At 43.8% G+C, this 14,256-nt stretch overlaps 1 long non-coding RNA gene across 1 annotated transcript; it reads right to left on the bottom strand.

Annotated features, from left to right (window-relative positions):
- Nucleotides 1-349: 349 nt before the first annotated feature.
- On the bottom strand, nucleotides 350-12,453 carry LOC125688354 (uncharacterized). The gene is made up of 3 exons (XR_007374687.1): nucleotides 12,063-12,453; nucleotides 8,069-8,168; nucleotides 350-1,381 (listed from the first exon to the last, which is right to left on the bottom strand). It is a non-coding gene; the product is annotated as an uncharacterized LOC125688354 (long non-coding RNA).
- Nucleotides 12,454-14,256: the final 1,803 nt, after the last annotated feature.

Below are 14,256 nucleotides of genomic sequence, written 5' to 3'. Positions count from 1 at the left end.
GATGAAAGGAAGAAAAGAACAGGCTTGGAGCCATAAAACACCCAGATAAGGACAGAAAAGCAAATACTAAGCCAGGGGTGCAACAGGATGAGGAAACAAAAGATCACACTGTCAACTCTTAGGAGATCCGAGAGCAGCACTTGGCTTCCAGTCCATGAAGAGCCTAGGAGACGTGTTGAGATGCCTACAGATGTCACTTTCCATCTTCTCCACCACAAGTCACCTGGGCTGGAGCACTGGACCCATTTGTTTTGGTGTTTGAAAGCATGAGGGTACGTGAATGTGTAAACCCTGTTTTGTTTCATGTAAAATCATCTCTGTCCTGTTTTAGTTCACATAGTGCTTTGTTGCATGGTTACGGCTGTGTTACAAAATGAGTTTGGCAAGGTTATGGATAAGAGCTACATTTATTAATGATACTTGACTACTTATCCACCTGAGTACAAACTTCTGGCTTGCCTGAAATGCTCTATAGAGACATGAAAGTGTTTTTCCTGTTTTCCCCCAGGTATATACAAGCTCAGGATTCCAGCTCCTCCTGTTAGTGGGTGCCACAGGACTCCTTCCTGGCACTGGGATCACATCTCTCCAAGGAGGTGAATTCTCCCATGTCTCTTTATGCACACCTACACTACATTCTCCAGCCTGATGTCACTCCAGCTTTTTTCTCAGCTGGTAGGAACATATAACATAAATTCTCATTTCCCATGGCTTCAGACCAAAGCTAGAAGTCATCTGCAAATCAGCTGAAACACTCCTAGGGTGCCTTCAGTGAAACTCTAGATAATTTCTGGACAGCTTTTGCAGCCTCAAAGAAGCAGGCATCAAACCCAACCAGTCTGCGAGCATTTCCAGTGTGCTCACTGTCACTAAAGCTGCTCACTGGTGCCTCTCAGTGGTGTTTTCTGTTGCCTCCACTACACCAAAAATTTCATTCCAGGCTGCTTTATGATGCTCTGGGTTCACTTGTTTGTGCTTTCCTACTTTTCATCATGTCCAGAGCAATGCAAAATAGCAACATATGAAGCCTTCCAAGTGAGGAAACTCCAGACAGCACAAAAACTCCATGAACACAACCAGCCCCAGTTCATCACACCTGCCATTTTCTCCCATCTCTAGGATATGGCACTCAATGGCTTGGATCAAGTTTTGTCTTACATAACTGCCACTCACAGGGTCCTTCTGAGATTTTCCTGTGGGCTATTTGGAGGCTTGCAGAGATGCTCCATGGCCCAGCATATCTTAGCTGTTACAGACTTTAATTCCAGAGCTTTGTTCCTCAGGCACAACGCAACCTTTTTCTTTGTACAGAGGTCATGTATGCTGAGACAGAGCTTCCCCAGATTCTGCTTCAAGAATAATGAATGTTTCTCTGCAATACCTGGGGAAAAAAAAAAAAGAAAAAAAAAAGGATTTCCATGATCCCCATCATCATCTCAGTACAAAAGGCCAACACTCCCCAGTAGAAACAAAAATAATAGCAAACAAACCACTCTATCAAATCATAGTACTCCTCTCCACTCTTAATTCTTTCTTGGGAAAAGATGGAGAGAAGACAAATTAACTTCCTGAGGGTTACCACTGCTTAAATGGATCTGTTGGTGAAATTAGTCAAAGAACATACTGAGCTTGCTCTGAATAGGCAAGGGCTGTAGAGGAGCCTCAAGGAAAATTCAGGCATAGTCCGACTTTGAAGAAGTGCTGCAGAGATCCACAGCTTGTGATTTGGGTCTATTTCTAGTTATCTCAGTATTGACATTGTTCAACCATCGTGAGGAACAGGAAGTTCATAAAGACTGGGTTAGTCTTTTTGGCATGAGGCTGGCGTCTGCCAGACATGGGACATTAATCCACTCTAAGCTGCAGTAAGCTGAGCTGCTGGGTTTGTATTCGTGTCACCGAGACCACTTACACCCACTGCTGGTCTATAAACTCCTATCAGTCTGGCTTGACAGTGGCTTACATCTTGATGAAAAGAATAGCCTATGGATCATGATCATTACATAATGATTTATACAAATTCTGTTGAGTCGTTTTTCCTAAGTCCACCTTCCAAAATATTTTGGGGAGAGATGAATAAAGCAAAAGTGGGATTTTTTTTTAGAGAAAGGGGACTAGAAGGTCCCAGGGCATTTGTCACTGAAATAAACACATCTGTCAGCTGAATTGGCAGAGCTGTTAAATTCAGTTTCTAGGAAGAGTTCCTCCAATGCTGAGATCTTGGATACCTTACAAAAACTTTGCTCTCTGGTCAGCTGAAGCAAAATAAAATTAAGGAAGAAAAGTAACTGACAGCCACAGTTAGCATCTTTGTTTGTTGAGTATCAGATTGTACAAAATGTTAATGAGAAAAGGAGGACTCATAAAGGGGGACTTGACAGGAATCACATTTTAATTTCCTTTGTGAAATATTGCAAGCTTCTCTCTGTCCAGTGAGCACCTTGCTGTTCTTGCCTGTGGGGACCATGTATCCTCCCCATGAAGAAAATATATCCCAAGGTATTTCCTTCTTTCTTCTCCCAGATGAAGATGAAACTTCTCAGATGAACTTAATGGGAATCCCATTACATTTTTTAATTTGTTAAACTGGTTTTCAACTTTTCAGGCTGCTGTCATGCCATAAAACTGACTGACGAATGACAAGGCCCTGCTAGGTTTGTCCAGTGTGTAACATGAGCTCCCAGGGCTGGAAACAATCAAATATTCTGAGAATTGGGGTTTTGTAAGAGACATGCTAGCCCTGTCTTCACCACGCCCTTTGATTTTGTTAGCTGAAGTTTAGCAAGTTTAGGTTATGGTTGGACTTCGTTACAGTTTCTATCATTAGAGGCACTCTGTTCTCAAAGGTAGAGAGGATTTTCTAGGTGCAGCAAGGTCATTTAAGAAGAGAGCTGATGAGTGCCATGCCGGAGCCCTGCTCTGCATGGATGCAGTTGCTGTATGAGTTGCATAATGTCGTGGTCAAGGCTCACACCGAGCAGTTTGTAAAAGAAAAGACTTTCAGATGAATGGAAAGGAAAGGCAGCCTCCCCCTCCCACACTGACCTCCTTGGCCAGCTTGTTTGGAGCTGCTCTAAACTGAAAATCTCATCTATTTTTTTTACCGTTACATTTTCAAAGGACTGTGGGTTGAAAAGAACAAAGAAAAGCTACCATTAAAGTCTGGCTCAGCTACTATTGTCACTTGCTGGTTTTGGAAAGAAAATAAAGAGATGTTAATGGAACATTTCAGCTCACTGGCATTAATACAGTTGGGCTGTCCTGGAAGAAAGGCTCCCTCAAAATTCAGAACATCATTTATCTGGCTTTCTAGGTAAAACCAATCAGATCCCAGATTGAGCAGGGGAACAAGGCAAAGAAATGGTGAAAGAAAATAAGACTTTTAGTTCCACCATTCAAAAAATCTGAAGGAGCGGAGGTGCAGGAAAGTTAGGAGGTGTGCCCAAAGCTATCTTAGGCAGGGAACACAGGCAGCAGCTGACAGCACGCCTGCAAGGCCCACTCCTCCCTCTGAGGCACACAACTGATTGAGGAGGGTTGGCTCTACACTCTGGACTTCACTGGTTCTTGTGTTCCCAGTTCATACTGGGATGAGTAGGCAAGAGCAAAGGACGTAGGTGATGGCTTGCTGGTGCTACTGGGAAGCACTGCAGTGAAAGCTGTTGTTACAGCTCTTCATAGAAGGAGGTACTTCTCTGCCCTTGCCAAGAACCACAATGGAGCACAGGGAGAGCTGGAGCAAGGCTTTCCTCAGCCCTTCTGAAGTTTTCCTACGGGCTTTTTCAATCTTTGCACTCTAAGATTCTGAGGTAGGAGAGGGACAGGGCTTTGCTTTGGAGACAAAATGTTGTGCCCTCGCATTGCTGACCTCAGGACACAGCTATCTGTAAATCAACCCTAATGCAAAATCCCTAATGGGCAATATGATAAGATGTCACATCATTGCAGCATCTTGCAGCAGACTGTGCTTATGCCAAAATCAGAGAAGCAGGAATTCATGTGCCCTTACAGTGACAGCATAGGAGATTTTGTTTTGGTTTTGAATAAATGATTGATAGGGTAAAGGCGACTGGGGGAACGGGGTCAAACACAGCTAATAAAGAAAGTAGATCCAGTCGTCATCTTGTTATATCACTTGCTAATAGAGTAGTGTTTAGGAATAGCTTGGGTGTTGTAAGGCTTAAGGTTATCAGCAGAATGACTGCAGAGAGCTGTTTGGCATTCATACTGCATCTGCGACTATAACCCAGCAATTTAGACAAAAACATGTACTATCCATAGGTGCATGGCATAGGCTATTACTATTATTAATATAGTAATAGTCATAATAAATTACATATGGAGTGTATTTGTTATTCAGAGGAAAACTTAATTATAATTTCCATGCTGGCAGCATTTGATTTACTTTTTCTTATCTCTGAAATTGTATAATTAGTTCCCAAGTTACTACTCCTATGGAATCTCTGTTGTTGGGGGTAGGAGACGTGGAGCTACAGCTGCAGCCATTGCTCTTCCTGGCAAAGATAGCTTTCCCTTGAGAATATTAATTTTTAACATAAAAATGAAAAATGAGTAAAACTGTGCGATATAAAAAAAGGAGGAATGCTCTGTACGCACCTCACAGGGTTCTGCCCTGACGTTGGTGAGATGTCTTTGGTAAAAGGAGCTCTCTAGCGTCCGGTTGTGATACTGCAGTTAGGAAAAAACGATGCTACGGGCACAGGACCCGATAAAATAGACGTGCAAAGCAAATGGAAAGCTCAGATCTTTTGTTTTAGGTACTCAGTGCTAATGTGTAACATGCAAAGTGATTCTTAAGCATCGCAAACCAACACTGTACTCGAAAGTGTTAAGGCACGGAGCAGAGGTTTTGTTCATTCCCGCCTTTCCTTCCTAGTCTGTTTTTTAAAGGAACTTCTGCTGCACTTTTAAAGTTGCTCTGTTTGGGCTGTGGGGCAAAAATGAGAATGCACATCTGCCAATGTCCAGGCTGTGGAAAAAAAGAATTTTAGATTTCACTGTGCTCATCTCCAAAGACAGCAGAAGTGCCTGCCGCTCAGGGATCTGAGGTCAGGAGCAAATAGCAGCGTGAGGCATAATATCTGACACAAAAGAATGTCTAATTGCAGCTGCTGGTATTTAATGCATGCAGCTGATTAAGTAAAATTGTCTCATGCCAGACCTTGGTCACTAATCACAGAAAGCAAAGCATAAAAATGATGTGTGTATAGTACTGTACAAAAGCAGAAAGCCTCTCTGTCTTTCTAAAATTAAGGCCTTAACACTTTAATTAGTAGCTATTACGCAGGTTTGGCTGCATGCTACAATAATAAATACATTGCCTTTGCACTGTTTTAATGTTTGTGTTCTGTTCTTTCAACAGGCGAGTGATGAGCTCACCAGTGTTGCTAAAAATGAATTTAAAAGTCTAACTGGTTATCAGTGGATATCACAGATGGAGAATAATTACTTGACAGATTGACAAACTGAGATTATCTGCAAATATTATGAGAGACATTGGAAGCTCTTATAAAACACGCCATTATTTTAAATAGCATTTTGCAATTATGGTACCTCCCTTGTGGATACTGTGGCTGAATATTGCAAGTATGAAAAACAATGCCATATTTGAAGCTTTGTCACTGAAAAGTACCAGCTCATTTTTCCTGTACCCCGCTTCCCACAGCAAGACCTATTCCAGAGTAGAAAATAAATTAAGAGGTAATAATTAACTAAATGTGCCTCAAAGGCAAGAAATCCTACACAGAGCTATATTGTTCACCTGTAATTGCTGCAAATAAAATGATGGTGGATTTCCTGCAGTTTACCAAGAGGCAAAGGGTTAAACCTTTTGCCTTGAGCTGTGTCCCTTCTCCCATTATTGGCATCCATCTTCTGAGCTCAGCTTACAAAGAGGTCAGTTTAATTGCTGAAAACTAGTTTCAAGAATAAGCCACAAACAACAAAGAATGCTGCCAGACTCTGGTCAGTCGTGACAATAACAGTTTCCCTCCACTCAGCATCTCAGCTGGTAATTACTCTTGATTAATGCAAAGCCCATCTGTACATTATTGTGCCTAAACAACAAACCCGTAGCCATGAGAGCAATGGCTTGACCAAGGTGTTGCACTCAGGTCAGGGTAATTCCTGATATGTGTACAGGCTGGGAGAAGAACTCATTGAGGGCAGCCCTGCGGAGGAGGACCCAGGGTGTCTGGTAGATAAAAGGCTTGATATGTGCCATCAGTGTGCACTTGCAGCCCAGAAGGCCAACAGTATCCTAGGCAACATCAGCAGTTGGGTGGCCAACAGGGAGAAGGAGGTGATTATTCCCCTCATGAGGCCCAGTACTGCATCCAGACCTGGGCCCTCCAGCACAAGAAAGATGTGGAGCTGTTGGAGAGTGTCCAGATAAGGGCCACGAAACGGTCAGAGGGCTGGAGCACCTCTCCTGTGAAGAAAGGCTGAGGGAGCTGGGCTTGCTCAGCCTGGAGAAGAGGAGGCTCCAGGGACACCTCACTGTGGCTTTCCAGTACTTGAGAGGAGTTTATAAACAGGAGGGGAATCAACATTTTACGCAGTCTAAGAGTGACAGGATGAAGGAAAATGGCTTTAAACTAAGAGTGGGGAGATTTGGGTTAGATGCTAGGCAGAAATTTTTTACTCAGGTGGCGAGGCACTCAGAGAAGCTGTGGTACCCCAGCCCTGGAAGCCTTCAAGGCCAGGCTGGATGGGGCACTGGGCAGTCAGAAGTGGTGGGGGGCAGCCCTGCTCACCGCAGAGGGTTGGAACTTTGTGGTCCCTTCCAACCCAAGACATTCTATGGTTCTTTGATCTATGATTCCTGTGGCTCTTTTCAAAAAATGCAACAAACTATTGGCATTTTCAGACCAGAAAGCTAAATCAAAGTGTTTCTTGCCTCCTCATAAAACGGTTTGAAAAAAAAACCTTTGATTCTTAAACTCAGAAATGTTAGTCCCACGTTCTTCATGAGATTAGAATAAGAATCACAGAATTGTAGGGGTTGAAAGAGACCTCTGGAGATCATCTTGTCCAGACTCACCTGATAATACTGGTTCCCCAAAGTAAGTTGCAAGAGTTCGTGGAAAAGACCCTGAAAATCTTTTCTGATCTCCTGCATAATGCAATACAGAGAATTTCTCAAAATCTGTGGCGAAATTTCTGTTTTATTAGCAGTGTTGGCTCCTTGTACTCCATACAGTCCTCACTCACCCCTTGTGATGTCAGCTCAAAAGGTGCTGTTGAATTGGAAAGGACCTGTAATAGCAGTTCCTGGAGTCCCCTTTGTTGGGGAGAACTTCGTATTTTACCTCTTATCTTCTTCAAAAACGATAAACTAGAAGACATGTAAACACTTTTATATGAAGAATAAAATCCATAATTCAGGACAGCACCTGGTTTTGTGCTTCATTTCCATTTCTAAACATAGAAGAGATTCACAGAAGCATCTGCTGAGCTTTTGAATTACTTTGGATCAGCTGTAAGTGCTTGTATGCCAAAAGCAAACCAAACTCACACATGAAAACACGCAAATTGCAATGAGACCGGGTCAGTTTACATCCCAAACTGACAGCAAGTCTGGTTTGGTGACAAATGCACCTAATAGAAAGAATGCAGAAAGTTTGCATGTTCTTCGCAACATGAGAATGCTAAACATTAAACAGTTGCAAAAAATACATACTTAACCTTTGGGTTTTATATCTTTGCTCTTCTTTCTCTCTGCTTATGGATAAGGATGATCAGATTAGGTGGAGATTTGCAAGTGGGAAAAGATGTTGTTGTTCCAGGAATAGTTTCTATTCAGTATGGTAAATTCTTGGTCAAAGCAAAATTTGAGGTTTTGGGGTAGCCACAGTGTGTGCCTGAGATCACACCCGAGTTACAGCCTGAGGGCTACAGCAAAATCAGTGGAAATTCTGCAGGACAGATCGGACCTTTTGGAGTGTTGCGGACTGCACAGAAGATATGTCTTCATTCACTTGGTTTGAAGGGCTCCCAGGAAAAAAAAACATATATATATATATATGTGTGTATATATATATATTACCTGCAGTACAGAAATAATGAGAAATGTCAATCTTGCTCTCTGCTTGCCTGTGGGATTTTCTTCTCCTCAGAGGGGTGCAATATTCACCTCTGCTGGCTATCTGATGAAGAAGAATACGTGGTTAGACTGGAATCATTTCTAATCTATCGGAGCCAGCATGAGTCAGCCGAACCTGTCAAAGGTGATGTCATTTGTCACCCTCCAGACATGACTAAGTGGACATCCTCCTGGACCTGCCACCACCCACACAGACACTATTGGAGTCCATGTTGGGTCACAGCCCTCAAACCTAAAGGGAGTTGCTGCAGGCATCAACATAAAGCATGTTAACAAAAGAGCAGCCACTGTTGCTGGTCCTTTCTGCTAGCATTACTGCAGTGGCTGTGCAGATTTCCCACAGTAGGATGGTGGGATATGCTGAGAGGCAAAGAATCTGGCCTTGTTGCTGGTGTCAGTGCTGACAGTGAGTCACCCAGCTGCCTCAGCTGAAAATTAGTCTCCCTGCCTCTCCAGTGCTGATGAATATTGATGAACTTCACAGCATGGAAAGAACCAAATGCAGGACAGCTGTTTGAAGGGACAAATGCTTCTGCTCTGGGTTGGGAAAAAAGAAACAGACACAGACAGGGGAGTGGCTGTGACAAGCCAAGACAGTCTTCTCCCTCATTTGTCAAAATGTGATTTGCAGACACACTTCCATTCACCCTGTGGCTGCCATTTTCCACATCTTATGTCCACAAATCTCTCTTGCTAATTTGATAGGCAATATGTTGGCTGCCTCCTCTATAAAAAGCCTCTCTGAACTGGGACGCTTCCCAGCTCATTTTAATAAATCATGACTGTAATTAAATTCTTTTGCTGCATTTTTCTGCAATAAAATCCATATCATTCATTTATTAGCCTTTTTTTTTTTTTTTTTTGCTGCCCAGGTATCTTTCTGTCTCACTTCTGAAGCTGCCTCTCCTGTCTGGTCATTTGAAGAGTGCCATCTGCTTTGAATCACTGGTCTAGTTCAGCTTCTTTTTCCTTGACCTCATCTTCAGAGCCTCTTCTCTGTTCTGTCCAACCCAACAGCCCCATTTTTCTTACAGCCACTGTCCCTGCCAATTAAAACACTCTCAATAGTTCATCTTAGCAAGGCTGTCCCATTGCTGCAAGAGCAACTTCTACCACCATGCCAACAAGTGAATCTGACACAACTCCTTCCCAATTTCTGCTTAGCTGTAATTCCCATTTTTGCTTGCAGAAGATGGAGAGGAAGACCTGAGCTGGATCACAGAATCGCAGAATGATAGAGGTTGGAAAGGACCTCTGGAGATCATCTAGTCCAACCCACATGGATGCTCACACTCCATTGGGTTTAAGGAAGAGGACTTTGAGGCATGCAGGCCACCTGAAGCACAGACATGTCAAACACTGACTGACTGTAAACATGTGCAGCAAAGGCTGTGGGTACAGTCAGGAGAAGAACTTGGTAGCCTCTGCCCTCTGCTTTAAATCTTATTCCAGTACAAAGCCTCACTTAATTTCAATGAAGGTCACGTCAGTCCCAGTGGTTGGAGAGAACGGGACTGATTTTAGGAGCCATGTTTTGGCAAAATGGCAAAAAGCTGGATGACAGAGAAGCTGGATGGGATCTGGGTCAGACAAAGCAGTGTAAGCACTGAGTCTTTGCCTTGGTTTAAAAAACAGTGTTTCAAAGACATGGATGCATGAAGCAGCATCTTGTTCTGCCCTTCATCAGAAAACTTTCATTTTTGGCAGAGATGTGTTTATAAGGTGGAGTCCTTTGTTTTTCACCTCCTTGAAAGCGTAATGTAAAAAACTGTGATGTCTGAAGTTGTAATGTAGGGTCAATTTTATACTGACACTTGGTTTCATATTCAGATTTGATTGAGATATGCCTCTTTTTGCATCACTCCAAACTAAGTTTTAAACATGTAAGTGGGAAAATGATCATGAAAACGAGTCTTTAAAATGCAGTTACTTGAAAGATGCAGAGCATGAAGAATTCAAATGGCTTTCACTCCGTGACCCAGTTAAAACACATGGAGCAGTGCTGCAATTTGGTTGCAAGCCTTTCAGTCATTGGGATGTGGTGGCTGCCTCCACCCTTCTGCCAGTGTAACTGTATGCTGGTACTCTAATGCAGACCAAAGAATCCTGCAAACATCCAGAACAATTTTTCCCTAGAACATGTTTCCATCAGGCTGTCCTTTTACTCAGGCCTTACAAGGGAGCAAGAAAATACTTGGGATTGCAGATGAGCTTTGCAGAAATGTGTAGAGGTATCATATGATGACTGGTAATGCAATATAGGTACCGCTTACACTGGTACTCAAAGTGCAACTGGCTATGCCATGCTATTATGAAGTCAGAACGTTTCCTATCAGAAGAAATAGAAATAAAATCCCAGCGGCATTTTCTGTTATGTAAAAATTGCTTTGTTGAAGGAGGCACTGGTGAAAGTATCTGAATTCTAGGAACAGAGAAAATAAAGCCCTTTTATCTGTTTATTAGAGCAGGTATATTATGAATATACCAAGCAATTGGGTAAGCTAATACAAAGTATTCTAGTGCTCCATTAGCTGAAAATCAGTGTCCTTGCTCTGCAGAAGGGCAACAGAGTAGTACAACATCAGTGTGAAGGACCTTGTGAAGCTTTGCCCTCAGGATCCCAGAGCTGCCTGACTCCCTCCGAGAAAACTCAAACACCATTATGAGGGAAGCAAAAGTGACAAAGTTGTCATCTTTTCCACTATGTCTTTTGTCTCCTTGTGACAAGCTTACTTATTTTTAAGGGAAAATATATGAACAAGGGAAGCTTAGGGACAGAGCATCATCCCCCTGCATGGGAACACAGGCAGGGACAGACTCCAGAAACTCCAGCCCCAGACCTGTCAGTGAGAACTAAAGGAACAGCCTTATTAGCTGACAGCAGCAGCAATACCTTGGTTTCCCTGTGGATTATCTGCTCAGGGAAAAGGGGCAGAATGTATTTGGCAAGTGTACATGTTCTCAGTGTGATAACACGTTGCAGCTGCATTGCTTTTCTTTGCATTACTGGCTTCGAGTTCCAGTTCTTTTTCCTTCCATATTCATTTGCAGCTGCTGGGCAGGCTTTGAGGGAGCCTTGTGCAGTAGCAACAAGCGTGATCTTTCCTGCAGCAAGGATGAGCTGAGGCTGAGATAAGCAGCCTGATATTCTCCAGGCAACTCTGCTGCAGATGACATCACTGGGGGAGCACACGCCAGCACCTGCTGATCACACTCACTGCAAAGGCCCTGCTCTCCTCCCCTCGGTCAGCAACGCAGACCATTTTTTAATTCTCTCTGTAAGTGACAGATTGTCAGATACAGGCAGAGCTGTGAAGCAGCAGCAACATGCCCACTGATTCCTGTGTCAGACAGCAGTCATCAGTTTACCCTCTTATGACAGTTTGGAGGTGTTCCCACTTCTCCTGCCGCCTATGGTTGGCCCTCAACAGGGGTTGGCCCTGTCTGTTGGACCAGGGCCACACAAGCAGTTTATCCCACACTGGCATAGGTGAAGAGATGGAAACATTTTGCAGGGGTTCAGGGGCATGCAGCGGGAGTGCACTGGCTCACTGGGAACCTTCCAGAGCAATCCTACAGGCCTATTCCTTTTCTGCTATTTCTGGTCCTCTCAGCTGTATCACAGTCATGTGTGCTTTTCCAGGCATGGGAAGAGGGAGCCTACTGAGGGAGTTCTGAGAATCAAGTGGCAATTAAGTCTCCAAGCTCTTTCTCTGTTAGCCCCTACTATGCAGCCTTCTCTTTGTAAGGCTGAATATACCCAGCTCCCTCAGCTTTTCCTTGTACATTTTGTACCTCTGCTCCCTGGCCACATCAGTGGCCACCCACTAACACTGCCTCTGTTTATCAACTTGTTTTCCTACTGGTGAGCCAGAACTGCTCACATTATGCCAGATGTGGCTTCACAAGCATAGAATAGAAGAAAACAATCACTTACCTCAACCTGCTGCCTCTGCTGTTACTAATGCAGCCCAGTGTCTTCTGTGCTTGGCTCTCACTCATGCAGTGGCACATTCTTGACTCACATTTAGCTCGATGTCCATCATGACCTCTAGGTCCTCTTATATAAAGCTAGTTTCTAGCCAGCCTGTCCCCAGTTTGTACTGCTGCATGGTGTCACTGTTTACAAGGTGCAGGACTTCACGTTTGAATTCTTGAACTTCATGATGCTCCTGTCACCCAGATTCTTGTTCATTCCTTCTGGGATGATGGCAGCCTTGCCCTGCACCATATCAACTACTCCCAGTATATAAAATAACTGCAAGTAACAACACAAAAGAGATGACAGTCAGCCTAATGGCATTGTATAAACTAAGAATGCAGCAGGACTGACAGCTATGCTGTACTCATCCTTCTACTAGAAAACACCCTGTGCTGCTGTCCTTCATGAGATAGTGGATGTCCTTATTTTTGAAGAGAAAACCAAAGGATGATGCTTATAACAGAAGGAGCTAAGAGAATTCCTCTGAGAAGACAGTGGATAGAATTAAGGTGCCTTTTTATCTTTATTTCCAGTCCCAGAAACCAAAATTATTAGCATCAGCGAAAAGCACATCTTCTCAGCTGAAAAAAAAAAAAGATAAACTTTCCTGTGACCTTAACTCAGTCACACAGGTCAAGCAGCAAAAATTAGATGCTTAAAATAACAACTAAGCTGAGCTTCACTGCTCCTCTACACAGGCATTTGTCCACAGGACAAAAAAAAGAAAAAAAAGAAGCAAGCTGTATTTCCTCATCAGTGCTGCTTTGTCATTCAAATAAAAAGACAACAGCTAGGTAACAACAAGCAAGAATTAAAGAAAAGATAATGCCATGCTCTTAGTCATGCAAAGCCTAAATGCCTATTGCTCAGAGTGAAGGGGGAAATGGTTCCTCTCCATGAACTGTGCTGACAGCAATATCTATATCTTGCTCTTCCTGTTTTCACTCTTGCCCACACAGCAGTAGCTTTCAGTTGGCTCGTTTCACTCGTCTAGCACAGCATGTAGAAACACCATGCAGTAAATCGATGCAAATCAATTCCTAAATCTGCTAGAAAGAGTCAAGTGTATGCTATTTTTAAAGAAAATTAGGAGGAGCTCACCAACTCACAGAGGAACTTGGGGCACATCCCAATGTTCAGACATGGTTGGCAGGAAAAGCAACTGTGAGGACTTTCCCATCTTAAGGAGTAGGTGGGCAGCCTGGACAGAGGATGGAGACACTTGCTGTCACTGTATGGTCGACAACTGGCACTCCCTTCAGAATGACTTGAGTTTCTGTAAGCCAAAGGGACTCAATTCCCATTCCCATGACTTCAGCGATTTTCTGGATTAAGGGCCAACAGAAGAGTGCCTGAACTGCCCACGGCAAAAAAACTGGTGGAACAACAGCAGCTGAGTTAGGATGAACATCTTTCCCACTCACCTTCAGTCTCCCCAGAAGAGATGCCAAAAATTGATTCTGGGGAGCATAAATAATCAAGGATTAATAACTTGGAGAATGGGACCTCACAGATCTCTCCCTTTCAGCTCACACAAACTGAGGGGTCCGGAAGCTGCATGGAGCTCAGGGCCATCTGCTGGACTCTTCCTGTTGTCCCCAGCACAGCAGCTCAGAGGACACCAGTCCCAGTTCAAGTCCTTCCCTTTTCCTCAGAGCTAAGGGAAGAAGAGGTGAGAGGGCTTGGGGAAGGATGAGGACTGGGGACAGGGAAGGAAAGGTGAAGGAGCAGCAACTGGCGCTGGGGCACTCTGGCAGGTGATGACATTTCCACACCGGGATGGAAATCGAGAGCCCCTGGTGTGCTGCCAATGGATGTGGCAATGTCTCTTAGCAAGCATGATGTTATAGTGCTTGCCTTGCCTGGATGGAGGTGGACTCACCTCCATTGGTTCTTCCTCTGCAGGCAGATCCACCTCCGTGGGCTCAACATTGCCTTCAGGAGGATCAACATCCACTGACTCAGGTTCATTGCTGCTTCCCTGAAGCCTAAACTTCTTTGGTGGAGGATCTACCTTCCTCTGGAGGCCAGAAGAGGCCAGAAAGAGCTCAATGTAAATTGCTTCTTATGCCAGAAGATGGCCACAAGTCAGTTACTGACTGGGGTTCTGTTGTCAGGGTCCCTGTATTGATGAGGGTTGGCAGGGAGC

Source organism: Lagopus muta, chromosome 1 (genome assembly GCF_023343835.1).
Source record: "Lagopus muta isolate bLagMut1 chromosome 1, bLagMut1 primary, whole genome shotgun sequence".
NCBI classification, from domain to species: domain Eukaryota; kingdom Metazoa; phylum Chordata; class Aves; order Galliformes; family Phasianidae; genus Lagopus; species Lagopus muta.
The sequence above is the reverse complement of the archived record's forward strand: the minus strand, read 5'-3'. Positions and strand labels throughout refer to the sequence as shown.